This window comes from Nicotiana tomentosiformis, chromosome 4 (assembly GCF_000390325.3).
Source record: "Nicotiana tomentosiformis chromosome 4, ASM39032v3, whole genome shotgun sequence".
Classification (NCBI taxonomy): domain Eukaryota; kingdom Viridiplantae; phylum Streptophyta; class Magnoliopsida; order Solanales; family Solanaceae; genus Nicotiana; species Nicotiana tomentosiformis.
In genome coordinates this window covers 23015347-23029939 of record NC_090815.1, presented here as the reverse complement: position 1 = coordinate 23029939, position 14593 = coordinate 23015347, and positions in this window count along the sequence as shown.

The window sequence follows — 14593 nt, the reverse complement described above, 5'->3', positions numbered from 1 at the left end:
CCTTTTGCCTGGGGACACTGAGTTTCATACCCGCAAGTCCCGATAGACAGGTTGAGAGTTCTCCTAGTAGGCTATCAGCTCAGCGGAAGGTGTTTGTACACCCTACTTGCTCCGGAGTTGCATATTTGGTCAGTATGATTTGGACATGTATTGATTGGTATGGCGGGGCCCTGTCCCAACCTTTATGATATTTATGTACTCTTAGAGGCTTGTAGACAGATGTCATATATATGGATACTTATATGGCCTTATCGACCCATGTTTTGAGTATACAAATGATCATGTTGGCCTTATAGGCCCGTATGTCACATGTATAAGTTTTTATATCATGTTGGGTCGTCCTATGTCTAGTATTCCCTTATATTTTATTCCCATTATCTCATTATGGCCCTTGTGGCCCACTTATCCATGACGGTATGATAAGAAATATATGTTAGGTTGGTACTCGGTTGTGTAGGGCACCGGATGCCCGTCGCGGCCCCTGCGGTTTGGGTCGTGACAAAAGTGGTATCAGAGCTGTTCCGTCCTAGGGAGTCTACAAGCCGTGTCTAGTAGAGTCTTATTTTGGGTGTATTATGTACCACACTTATAAGCAGGAGGCTACATGGCATTTAGGATTGTCACTCTTTTTTCTTACTCTAGATCGTGTGGTAGAGCTTAGTTGTAAGAATTCAAACTCCTTAATTCTATTTTATTCATAATACAATGATACCTACATCGAGAAAGACATTTGGCAAGAGATTGAATGTGGCTGTGGAAGAGTTGAGTAAGAGGAACTCGATTTTGCATCATACTTATGATGAGTAAATGTAAGGTCTTCAGCAGATAATGCGTGTACTAAAATGGGTAAGTTTCTTGATAAGGAACCCTAAGGCATAAATATCTATCCACCCATATGGTAAAAATCAAGGAGAGAATCATAAAGTATATACAAGTTTCAGCAAGTAAAAGAAGCAATGCGAAGAAGGATACGAGGTATCTAGTTAATGAAGATTATCAGTATTTATAATTCAGGCAGAGAAACATAAGTATTCTGATTTACTTTCAACAGTAACAGAGATATATACACTTGACAACACCCATCTCAGTTATGCCCTATGAGAGCATCAGGATCCAGTTGGGGTCAGAGTAACCCAAAATTGTGGATGAATTGTTATTATTAGCTCACATTTTCGAAGGACTTGGTAATAGTTCTCCTTGTGAGACACCTAGATGGTGCACTCTAGAATCGTACAGTCAGATATGAATACTAGAATGTTCAAAATTTTTAGAAGATAGGCAGTGGAATCCTAGAAGGGATAAATATTTACCTTAGTATGACTCCCGTCCCTAGAAAAAAAAAGGAGAGAGAATGTTAGGCGTCCCAAAGTGCCAGCGAGATGAAGCAAGGGGAGCTAAAACTGAAAGAATATTTTGTTAAAGTTTTCAGAATAAAGGGATAGACATAAATATTAGCTGGAGAATAAGAAGATCATAAATGAAGTAATGTGAGTAAGATATGATAAATAGGTGATAACGGTAAATCAAAATATGACAGAATGACAGAGTCTATAGTCAAGTGAAAGAAAATACAAGAGGAGACAAGCCTTGAGACAATACAAGAGTATAAGCCCTAAAGTCATATCCTCATTTTGAGAAATGAGTTGGTCAGTCCAACGTGATTACCAAAAGGAAAAGTTCGACCACCCGGAGTAATAGAAATCAGTATGGGCTAGTAAAAAAGATAAACTGAACATGAATTAGGGATCGGAAGATTTGATAATAGTCGGCATCGTGAGAATTTCAGAGATTGTGTTCCGAAAATAATAGAATGGACAACAGAAGAATAACCTTTAAAGGTCATTCAGGAAGACGCTTCCCTAAAATAAGCGCTGTGAGCAGAGTTAAGCTTAAGGGACTAAGTGTGCCAGTTACACTAGGTGTCACCTTCGTGCGTAAGGAATTCAATTATCCTTGGTACAGAAGGGTTACCGCAAGGCGAGTAAGATATGAAAAAAATATGCCAAAGATGAAGAGGTAACTATGGAATAGTGAAGGAAGAATGCGGTAAAAAGGAGAAAGGAATGAGATTACATTTATTCAGATCCTACAGATATGATACGACTCTAGAACATTATATAAGCATGATGACGGGGAGAGGCAGTAAGAGTTACACCACTAGATGTTATTGATAAATAAGTGTAAATGAACACTTGATACATAAGGAGCCAGTGTGCGAGGTAAGTTAAGACAAAGGATATAACCCAAAAGCAATTACGCAGAATATAGATATGAGAATGGACTAATGAGTAGTTAGTAGTTGATTCAGGAAGAGCCTAGTCATGGCTAGACAAGAGGATACATACAAATCAACAGATCATGCAAGATAAACATAGTGAACCCCAACATAGGGAATCCAGTCTCGCAGATACGAGATCGCAATTGTTGAAAAATTTTCATATAGGAGTTGGGGTAGTTAAAGGTACTTTATAAGTGTTCCAAAAATAAAAGAGAGTGCCACTGGGGAGACATTCAAAATTTCAGTTCAGAAGCAACCCTATGAGCACAAGGGTGCGGAGGTAAGTAACGAAGGATAATTATAGGCGAGTAAGAATATCAAAAATTCTTTCGAGTATACGATGTAATAAGCTTGCAGCTTTACAGGAGTCAAAGGCCCCCCCTAAGTCTACAAAGAAAGACTAGCTGAGGAAATAAGGAAGAAGGCTTCAACTTAGGCATAGTGACATAAAGAAGAAATGGTCTTGTAACAACAATCTCACTACAACATTGTATGAACTCCATAAGAAAGTGGAACTTATCGTGGCTAATGAACGGGAAGAAGAAAAAAAATCAAAAGTTATATTTGAGATCATATGAGTTACTGGAAATTCCAGTATTCGTGGGCACTAAGGTAAGCCAAGAATTCATGCAGCAAGTGGCAGAACGACCAGGAAAAGTAATTGTTTATGTTTAAAGGAAACTGAGAAGGCACGAAAGAAAATCTATGGTGCTAGCAAGTTAAAGAAATATTGCGAGTAGTATGAATATATATGTGTAGGTCGCAAGCTAAAGTATCGTAGAGCAATAAGGTTTTAGGTAGATAGGAGCAAGGATAAGAAAAGATAAGTGATAAGGTGATAAGAATAGGTAAGCATCGAGATTAAGCCATCAAAACAAGAGAGGTGATGGTTTCCGAAAGTTATAGAAAGCTCGGTACAACCTGAATGAACTCAGAGGAGTCTAAGACTAAGAGCAATTAGAAGAGATGAAATGCCGCCCTGGTAGTAGAATAAGGGTGTAATGGTGATAGATAAGAGGATGACGTTTAGGCCTTTTAATTGAGTGATGATTTTAAAGAAAAGGGATTTCATGAATTGCACGTGATTAGAATATCCCCATAAGTTGAATCACGTTAGGATGCCATAAAATACGGTTATTGAAGTATAGTATTTTCCCTATGTGGATTAGGCAAATCACTTCAAATGTTCCCCGATGCAACGTGAGCCCTAGTGATAATGTATTACGTAAGAGATTTCAAGTTATCAGTGGTAGAATATAGATCAACGTTGAGGTGAATCACCAATAGATGGATAAAAGTACAAAGTATGAGATGAGATTAGGCTGTCATTCTTAAGATGAAAAGTAATGAGGAAGCACTAAAGGACTTTGATTTATACATATAGATAAGCAACGAGAGAGTAACCTAGAGTTGGGTAGCAGACCTCGATAATAATAAACCGAAGTAGGAGTTATGGTATAGTATGACCTACCTAGTTGTAGTAAAGCCATAAGCATAGATAACCGAGGCTATGAAAGAAGATATAGCAATAGTCGTAAGTTCGACAAAGTACCGAGTGAAGAACTTCAGTACACCTATAGAGGGGCAGCTTGTCATAGTTTTGTATATGTTCACAAAGTGAGACCTAGAGATTGGCTAAAAGCTAGACGAAAAAGGAGAGAAGAGTTGTATAGGCGCACATACAAGGAAAAAGACGTACAAGCTGCATGACAGAAGGTAGCAACAGTTAAGAGATTGGAAGAATTCCGATCACAAGTCGTGGTATGAGAAAGAGGCCTAAAGGGGGGAATGCCCTGACCTTTAGATTTATTCACAGAACAATTACCTAGATGTCAAGGACAATATTAAAGTATTCGCAAGAGCTATAGGTTATGAGACTGATAAGCACATTAGTCAACATTCGAGGATGAATGTTCCTAAAAGGGGAATGATGTTACACCCCATGTTTTCGTACGTGAGAGTACATCATAAGTCAATTGATGTAAGCTCAGAAATGAGATCGTCTTTGAAAGTACATATGGTAAGTTAATGATGTTACATTGGAGGTTACATATCTTTACGATCATATATAACAAGTACCAAGAGGGCTGAAAGACTTAGAAGCTAAGCAAATTGAAGAAAATAAGTTTCGTCGAAATCGACAAGTTGGGAATATTATAACATGTAATTTTGGGATAAGAATATGGTGATTAACATGATAAACAGTCTATGTTATGAGTTATTTTAGGCTTATGATAGTCGTATGTTACGTTTTAATGTCAAGCGAGTTGTGGAACAAAATTGGCAAAGGTCATCACAAATTACATTCATAAATATGCTGAAAATTAGGTCAAATATTGCGGAGCTTTTCTCCCAATATACTTGGAATTACGGGATGATCCACATATCAAATTGAATATCTACGAGTCTATTTTCTAACTTATTAAACTGTTTTTTGATACGACATTGGAGTAGATAGATATTTCCAGTTTTGTGAGACTGCATAGGTGACAAGTAGGTGTGTCACTAAAGCTTTTTGAGCAATACATTTCGTATGTTATATGAGGTCTTTTTGGGACATATTATATACAAAATTGAAATTTAATTTAGTTTCCAATGCTTTTAACCGTTCATTTATATGACATCCAGATAAAACGATATAAGCGTCGGAAGAAGGGTCAATGATAGGGTGCCAAGCTAGCACATCTTTGACTTTTCAAAAGTTGATATATTAAGGTCTTAGTTCGTCTTTATCTTCATTTTTCCATAGAACACGACCAGAGAACACCCATAAACATATCCTTAATCTTTATTCTAGGATTTCAAAGAAGATTAACATCCCGGGTACGAAATCAAGAAGCGATAACACTAGAACGATCCGTACGACATAAGTATCGCTATATCACCTCTCTTTTTCTTTGTAGTTTGAGTTTTGGAAGGTACTTCATAGTTAAGAAAATATCTACTTTCTGTATTTACACTTTTATATATCAATGAAGGTTGATAAATTCGTTTCCTAATAGTTAGAACTCACGGGATGGTAATCGAAAGCCGTGAGTTCGATTTATTTCACTTTTAGTGGACTGTTTTGTAGTCCACTCGTGTTGGCCTATTGTGTTGCTGATTTATCGAGTTTTGAAGGATTAAGGGCATGGAGAAATGCCACATGTGGTAGGGTAGTAGGCTGGTCGCTTGTCTTTGCAATTTCAGGCTAATTGACAACTTGTTGATTGGGCGTGTTGTGGTATATTTGGGGTTTTTATTGTATTGAAGGTACCGAATTGTAGTTGGGTTGTTTTTGAGTTGATGATTATATTATGTTTGTATCTCGCCTATAGTAGGCTTGAGGGAGAAGTAAAATCAGGGGAAATAATGTCCGTTTTATTTTAAGAATCAAGTTATCGTTTGAGATACGTGATATACTAGTGCCATTTAAGTTGTACACATATTTCTTTGTTATAGGGTTGGCGCGCTAGTTGTCATAAGCTTGTTTTATTCCCGTTATCTCATGACGGCCCTTCTGTACCACTTACCCATGATGATATGATAAGAAAGATATGTTACGTTGGTACTCGATTGTGTAAGGTACCGGGTGCCCGTCGCGGCCCTACGGTTTGGGCCGTGACAAAAAGTAATTGCTATTATGTTTTAATTTAATAAGTTTTACATCCAAATCAGTATCTTATCTGATGCTTTATTTTAATTGAAATATCATTTTTTTCCACTCAAACTATTTCAAAAATAAACTCTTTTCTTTGTTGAATTCTTACTTGATTTACAAATAATAATAATAATAATAATAATTGTAACCTTACTTTATTGAAAATAAATTGATCGTGCAAATTTTATGTATTGAGATATATTTGGCACGAGAGTTATCCATGCGGTTGTGATAGATATATGGGCACGAGGTGCCGTGAGAATATGAAAGGGGGCTAAGACCCGTATTTATGATTATGATATAAGATATTTATTTGAAAGGATTTTCTTCCAAAGATTTCTATTCGAAAAACTTATAGATAAAAGGTGTATATTTTGAAGGACTTCATTAATTGGTTGTGCTTGTGTTTATTATTCATTTGGGCAATATTTATGGTGTTCTTGTTGCCTTGCTGTTTATATCACTAGTTGATTATTGTTGCTATCACTGGTATTTGGTTTCTATTATTTTTGTATGTTATGTTACACAGGTTATTTGAGTAGTGAGTGTCTTGATTGTACCTCATCACTACTCCACCGAGGTTAGTCTTGATACTTTCTGGGTACCGACTGTGGTGTACTCATACTACACTTATGCACATTTTTTGTGAAGAGCCAGGTATTGGAGATATCGTACTCGGGCAGAGTTAGTGTGTTGATCGCAAGGAATTAAGGTAGAGCTGCTTGGCCGTCGCAGTCCCTTGGAGTCTTTCCATTTTTATTGTACTGTCACTCTTATTCGAACAGTATTGTACACTCGATCCTTGAGATCATTGCATGTGTTCAGTTAGAGTTCGTGACTCAGTATTACGAATCTGGGGAGGTTGTTATATTTGTTTCCGCTTTTGGTTTTGGCACTTGTAATAAATTACATGTTTCAAAAAAGAAATGGCTCGAAATATAATTTTAATCGGTTTACCTAGTCTTAGAGACTAAGTACCATCACGACGCTTGTGGTGGGATTTTGGGTCGTGACAAGTTGGTATCAATGCTCTAGGTTCATAGGTTCTACGAGTCACGAACGAGTCTAGTAGAGCCTTGCGGATCGGTACGGAGACGTATGTACTTATATTTGAGAGGCTACAAAAATGTTAGGAAATTTTCACTTCTTTCATTCCTGTCATGCAGAATTTGTTGATCTTGGATTTTGAATCTTTGTATCTCTACTCTCTAACAAATGGTGAGGACACATTCTACCAAGTCAGCTGAGCAGACACCCGCGCATTCTGCTAGGTCCGCAAGAGGCCAGGGCCGAGGTAGAGGCCGAGGAAGGGCACATGTCGCAACTAGAACACTGGTCAGGAGTAGCGCGAAAGTCTACCGAACGTGGGAAAACTAACTTCTAGTGAGGGTTGGCGCCCTAGCCTAAACCTATTAGTCTTGCTAGCTTAATGTCTTGGGAGTGAAGTTCTTCCCGGGCGGGGAGAGCGAGCGGTCATGCCAGAGTCTGTCCGGGTGGCAAGCTAAAGCAGGAGAAGAGAGTTAGCTTTCTGCTGAGTGAGACCGAACAGGAGCGGACACACACTAGATTAGAGCAAGTTTAGCTGGCTCAATGGCGCAGACACCTACTAGGATGAGGCATAGCAGGAATTGAACCCACATCTCGTTAAGCTGCTCCAACAAGGCCTCCCCCCAAACTGTACTTGCAAGTTTCCCCGTAAAAAGCTCTGAGCAGTTTCCACTCTGCTCGTACTGAACACGAGTAATTCCCTGCTACTTACCCAATATTTTAATAGAGGGACAACCAACGGTGAGGCGTATCAATGGTGGCAAGCTTATGAAGGGGGTATACCAGCCGATGCAACACCACCAACTGGGGCTCAATTTTCAGAGATATTTTTGAAAGAGTTTGTTCCCCAGACTCTCCAGGATGAGTCGCACACAGAGTTTGAACGGTTGCGTCAGGGCACTATGACAGTGTCAGAATATGCTATCAGGTTCATTGAGTTAGCCCGTCATGTACCTATCTTGGTTTCTACAGTTAGAGAGCGAGTCCGCAGATTCATCTAAGGGCTTGATTATGATTTTAAAATATGTATGGCTCGAGAGTTGCAGACTGACATTCCATTTCAGCAAGTAGTTGAGATTGCGAAAATGTTAGATGGTGTTCGAAGTGAGGAAAAGGAGTCTAAGGAGACCAAAAGATCTGGGAACTCTGGAGGATTTAGTTGATTCTAATCTGCAGCTATGGCTCATCATGGCGGAGACTCGGACAGTCGGTGAGCCCAATCTGCAATTCAAAGTACTCGTAGTGCTCCAGTTAATACTTTTAGTGCACCACTAACACGAGGTTCTTATAGTGGTTATTTTAGTTATCCGGCACAGATTCAACACGAGTAGCCGCGACCTCAGAGGGGTTGTTATGAGTGTGGTGATACTAGGCACATCATGAGAGATTGTCCCAGATTTGGGAGAGGCGGATTTCATCAAAACACTCAGGCTACAAGCTTTATTCTATCTAATACTCCAAGTGCATAGCCATTTAGGGATGGAGGACAGACGGATAGAGGGCGCCCTAGAGGGGGAGGCCCAGCCCGTTGATATAATTGCTATGAATTGGCTGAGGCCAATACACCAGATGTTGTCGTTACTGGTACGATCTTGATTTATTATAAAGCAATATTTTCCTTAATTTGATATGGTTCTATGTATTGAGATGAGTCCTCCTATCATGCTCCACTTATGGGCGAGCTTCGTAATTCTATAATCTACTTTTGTGTTTACCCTGTTTGGAGATTCTATGGCGATAGCAGTGTCTATCATTCTGTTTTGATCACTATTGAGAGCTATGAGGCTAAAAGTGGCTTTCTGTTACTCATTACGATGAGTTTTGATGTAATTTCGGGATAATTGATTACAATTTTATGAATTATATGCCCTATTGGTATGGGGGTTCATTATGTGTTGTTAAATTATTTCACAGAATTTATCAAAAAAAAAGGAAAATTTCAGTTGGCACAATGTGCGAAGTACTTGTGATTCATAATTTGAGGATGGGATCCTCGCGGTTTAATATTATTTGATATGTTTAAACCGGGCTACGTGCCGCGGTAGAAGTTATATCAGGATGAGATCCTTGTGGTTAAATTCATGTGTTTTAAATTCTCCCTTTGTGAAATTTAATTTGTACTATAGTACTGATAGGGAGTCATGCCTGTTACGCTTATTAGATAATTCTTTTATGTGTTTCTATGCATATTTAGCCATATTCGTGCTGTAATTATTGAGTTTTAGCCTACAAGGTGAGTGTCCAGGTGGCGTTAAATGTGACTCATTAATTCGGGTAAATAATTATGAGGTCTTCATGCCTCGTGTCTCGTTGTTAGTAAGGTGAAGGTTTGAAACGAGATTTTAGGAAACATGAGGTTAATTGACGACGCTGTAATCGATTATGAACAACTATTATGACCAGAGATGTGGTTATGAGAATATGTATGATGTGTGCGTAGGCACGAGTTGCTACAACCGGTTGAGACTAATACCATATGTTGATCTGAAAAATCAGGCCTTTTAGAAATGTTTGGAGTGTAAGAAATTGGTTTTAAAGTTTATAAATGTGGATAAAAGAAATAATCTCAACTGAGATGGTGTTGTCAGACCATGTTAAAATTTCGGTGAAGTAGACTCACCACGAGTAGGTGTGTAATAGTACACTAAGTAATTTAATGTCCTCAGAATAATTCTTGGCATGTTCGAGGACAAACCTATGTTTTAAGAGGGGGAGAATATAACGAACCGACTTGTCATTTTGAGAATTTACGTTCCGTTTAGTGACTTAAGGTCCCAAGCAACTTTGTAATATGTGTTATGACTCGCGTGTGAGGTCAAGTTTGATTTTTGGAAGATTTGGAATTTAATTGAAAGAACAATTCTCATTTATAAAGCTTGAATTTTTAAAGTTTGACCGGAGATTTGACTTTTAAGCAAACGATTCCGGAATAGAATTTTGATGATTATAATAGCTTCGTATGGTGATCTCGGACTTTAGCGTATGTCCGAATTTGGATTTGGAAGTCCGTAGGAAAATTCGATGCATTTTGGCGAAAGTTGGAAAATGGAAGATTTTTAGAAAGTTTGACTGAGGAGTTGACTTTTCGATATCGGGGTCGGAATCCAGTTCTGAAAATTTTCATAGGTCCGTTATGTCATTTATGACTTGTGTGCAAAATTTGAGGTCAATCGGACTCAATTTGATAGGTTTCGGCATCGAATGTAGAAGTTGAAATTTGTTAGTTTCATTAGGCTTGAATTGGGGTATGATTCGTGTTTTTAGCATTGTTTGATGTGATTTGAGGCCTCGACTAAGTCCGTAATATGTTTTAGGACTTGTTGGTATGTTCTGACGGGGGTCCCGAGTGGCTCGGGTGAGTTTCAGAGTGGTTTCAAACCATTTCTAGGCCATTTTTAACTGCTATTTTTTTTGCTACAACAGTGTGCATCGCAGAAAATTCTGTTACACAGAGTTGACTTTGGAAGCTTATATCTCGTAATCTGTAAGGAATTTGGAGATGATCTAAAAGGGAAAGTTGTAGTCCTTTGTATCTAGTTTTCAGAAATTTAAACCATTTGTCAGTTGGAGTTAGGTACAAAAAGTTATGGTTGATATACTTCAGGCTATTTGGGAAGAGTTTTGGAAGAGTTTGGTGTTTTGAGCATAAGCATATAATGATTCAAAGGTTCATTTTTAGTTCTAGAGATCGAAATTCGATTTCGAGACTTCCGGGAGTTTGATAATGAATTATAGGAATGATCTGGAATGTTTGATATAATTTCATCAAGTCGCGATTAAGTTTTTAGCGCGAAACATGAGTTAATTATTTAACGAGTGAAATTGGTATCGCATTGAGAAAATGAGCTGCGAATTAAGTTTTGATTGAACGACTAGATTCATATTATTATTTTTGACTCATAGGAATAAGAATCATCGAATTCCGAGTTCGTATGATGGAGTTAGAGGCTTTTTAGTGAAAACTAAACTACTGGTGTAAACAATTCTGGTGCGCACCTTTAGCGACTAGATTTGGCACTTTTGGCAACGGGAATGGGGCTTTTAGCAACAAGATTATTGTTTTTATTGGGTAGAAACTTAATGACCAACAATGTTCATTTCCTTCATGCCTTCGACTGGGGTAAGTATTCTATTTCCGAAAGTGATTATATTTCATAAATCCATGGTTATATTCATCGTTTAATTTGAGTTTTAATGGAAGAAATTGAAATTTTTGTAAAATCTTTCAGAAACGAAGATTTTAGATTTGGAGGTCGATTCGTTTTCGAAATTTGATAAAATTTGTATGGTTGAACTCGTATCGGAATGGGTATTCGAATTTCGTAAAAATTCTATCGGGTTCCGAGAGGCGAGCCCCGCGTTGACTTTGGTTGACTTTTTGATGCAAAATGTTAAGTTGATATTTTATTATCCGGAATTGTTTTCGATGAATTTTAATGAAGTTATACAATCAATTTGGATATATTTGAGTTGTCTGGAGATTTATCAAGAAAGAAGGCCATTTTGAAATATCGGCCTAACTTCAAAAAGGTAAGTATCTTGCCTAACCTTGAGTGGGGGAATTACCCCTTAGGCATTGAGTCTTATGTGGAAATTCTGTAATTGAAACCATGTACGCGAGGTGACGGATACGTACTTGGTTTATATGTGCAAATTGCATTGGTTGAAATTCGTAAACGCCCTTATGTATTAAATTGGAAAATTGATGGAACATAGTAAATTCTTTACTTGTCATGCCTCATTCCTTGTTTGCCGAGGTTATTTTTATATGATAATTTGGTGTGATTTCCACTTGATTTTTATGTGAAATACCGTGGTTAGTTGGGTTGACATTTTTTGTAAATAATTTTATTATGGATTCCTTATCTGCAAATAATTATTAAATAAGTTTAAAAGTAGGCATTAATCTATTTGCCAAAATTTGGATTTAAGAAGGCGTTGTTCCTTGGTGAATTACTTTCCAGTTCATGTTGTTGAAATTGATATTGAGTTATAAAGACCGTAAATCATATTGAGGCAAAGTGTTAAATTGTGAAATATTATTCTGTTGAGTTATTCACTCTCGGATATTTTGTTACAATTTTGTGCATATTATGGTCGAGCCATGTGCTCCTTATTGTGAAAAATAATGTATTATTGATTTATGTGGCAAGTTGTAATATTTAAGCACTTGAGGTGCAATTTATGAGATGTTGTGATATTGATACGTGATATTGTTGGGAGATTTGTTCGGGTGTTCGCACGAGGTTTCTGCCGTGCTATTGTTACTATTGATATATGCACATGCGGCATGACAAGACGGGCTATATATGTGGGTTTATGCATGTGGCGAGACAAGGTGGAAATATTATTATGCGCATGCAGCGAGACAAGGCAGGCATTTACTTTATTATTGCGCACGTGGCGAGACAAGGTGGGCTATGTCGGGGATTGATTTGTGATGACTTGTGATTGCCTAGAGGCCTTGTTGTTGTTGATATTTGTGTTGGAACTACGAGACGGTACCTCGGGAGTGCCCTTTTGTTAATATTTCTCTATGGCTGCACTTGCCTTTGGTTATTTTATTTTTCCGTAATTATGTAAATTCTTGTTTTCTCCGTGATGTATTATTTGACTTAATATTAAGTATTTTGTATTTCTTGTTGTATTGTGTTGGCTTTGGATTTTTCGTACTAGACTCTGAAGATTTGCATGTCGGGTTTGTACTTGTTCTTAATGATTGAGTTATTTTAAATAAAAGAAATTACTATTATGTTTTAATTTATTAAGTTTTACATCCAAATCAATAGCTTATCCGATGCTTTATTTTAATTGAAATGTCATTTTTATACACTCAAACTATTTCAAAAATAAACTCATTTCTTTGTTGAATCCTTACTTAATTTACAAATAATAATAATAATAATAATTATAACCTTACTTTATTGAAAATAAATTAATCATGCATATTTTATGTATTGATATATATTTGGCACGAGAGTTGTCCGTGCGGTAGTGATAGAGATATGGGCACGAGGTGCCGTGAGAATATGAAAGGGGGCTGAGACCCATATTTATAATTATGATATAAGATATTTATTTGAAAGGATTTTCTTCCAAAGATTTCTATTCGAAAAACTTGTAGATAAAAGGTGTATATTTTGATGGACTTGATTAAATGGTTGTGCTTGTGTTCATTATTCGTTTGGGCAATATTTATAGTGTTCTTGTTGCCTTGCTGTTTATATCACTAGTTGATTATTATTGCTATCACTGCTATTTATTTTCTATTATTTTTGTATGCTATATTGCACTGGTTATTTGACTAGTGAGTGTCTTGACTGTACTTCGTCACTACTCTACCGAGAATAGTCTTGATACTTACGGGGTATTGACTGTAGTGTACTCATACTATACTTTTGCACATTTTTTGTGCAGAGCCAGGTATTGGAGATATCGTACTCGGGCAGAGTTAGTGTGTTGATCGCAAGGATTCAAGGTAGAGTTGCTTGGCCGTCGCAGTCCCTTGGAGTCTTACCATTTTTATTGTACTGTCACTCTTATTTGAACAGTATTGTACACTCGATCCTAGAGATTAGTATTACGAGTCTTGGGAGGTTGTTATATTTGTTTCCGCTTTTGGTTTCGACACTTGTATTAAATTACATATTTCAAAAAATAAAAAGCTCGAAATGTAATTTTAATCGGCTTACCTAGTCTTAGAGACTAAGTATCATCACGACGCATGTAGTGGGATTTTGGGTCGTGATAGCCACTGTCAATCAACATTGTCCTTGCCATGTCTTCAAAAGTCCTATTTTTCCTCTCCACAACACCATTTTGTTGAGGTGTTCTTGGAGTTGAAAATTGTGATTTATGCCATTTTCAGCACAGAATTCATCGAATTTTGCATTGTCAAACTCTGTGCCATGATTAGATCTTATACACATAACATTTTGGCTCATCTTCACCTGGATTTTCACAAACGCAGCAAACACTGATAAAGTTTCATCTTTGGTTCTGAGGAACAAGGTCCAGGTGAGTCTAGAATAGTCGTCCTCTATAACAAAAATGTATTTTTTTCCTTTTCTACTTGGCACCCTCATAGGTCCACACAGATACATATGGAGAAGATTAAGTGGCCTTGAGGTGTTGACCTCCTTTTTTGGGCTTGAACGAGGACCTGACTTGCTTTACTTTTATACATGCATTATACACCTTGTGATTTTTGAAGTTTGACTTAGGCATGCCATGAACCAGGTCCTTCTTGACCAATTTGTTCAGCAAAGTAAAACTTTCATGGCCCAATCTTCTATGCCATAGTTCAGTATCATCATCAACAACGCTCAGACATGTGAGATCCCCATTTTGCAAGGATTTAAAAATAAATGTTTTTGTATCTTTTTGCCACCAGGACCACTTCACGAGTCACACAATTTGTGACTATGCAGACTTTTGACACAAATTTCACTTTGTTTCCTTTGTCGCAGATTTGGGAAACACTCACTAGGCTATATTTCAAGCCGTTCACGTAGTACACATTTTTAATTGAGTGAGTGAGTGACTTTCTAATTCTTCCTACTCCCAGAATGTATCCATTTTTGCCATTGCCAAAGGACACACTCCCTCTTTGCAGGGCTTTGAGCGAA